The sequence below is a fragment of the Galeopterus variegatus genome, unplaced genomic scaffold (genome assembly GCF_000696425.1).
Source record: "Galeopterus variegatus unplaced genomic scaffold, G_variegatus-3.0.2 Scaffold18782, whole genome shotgun sequence".
Lineage (NCBI taxonomy): Eukaryota > Metazoa > Chordata > Mammalia > Dermoptera > Cynocephalidae > Galeopterus > Galeopterus variegatus.
In genome coordinates, this window is record NW_007744893.1 from 22,715 (window position 1) to 23,115 (window position 401).

A 401-nucleotide genomic window follows, 5' to 3' on the forward strand; every position below is an offset into this window, starting at 1 on the left:
ACTTACTGTCTCCTCTCCTTCTCCTGCTCACCTACTGGGCTCATGACAGCCTATTGGTGCTTCACACAAATGCCAGGTAGATGTCACATCTCCTCGCAGGGCCTAGACAAAGCCATTACTACAGCAGAATCTTGGAATTTTCAGAAAGATGCCCTGTTGAAATGGTAAGAGTGGGGGTTTCTAGGGAAACCTCTGAGGCAACTTGCACCACAGATGCACCAGTTATGCTCCAGCTGGCTGCATGAAGGGTCCAGCAGACCTCATGCCCAGTCAGTAAATCAGAAAAGACATCATCTAAGGAGCCCATCACTTCAAAACATGAGATAAGGAACTCTCCAGAGCAGTGCCTCTCAAACTCTAATATGCCAAACAACCTGGGGTCTTATCAAAATTTAGATGTG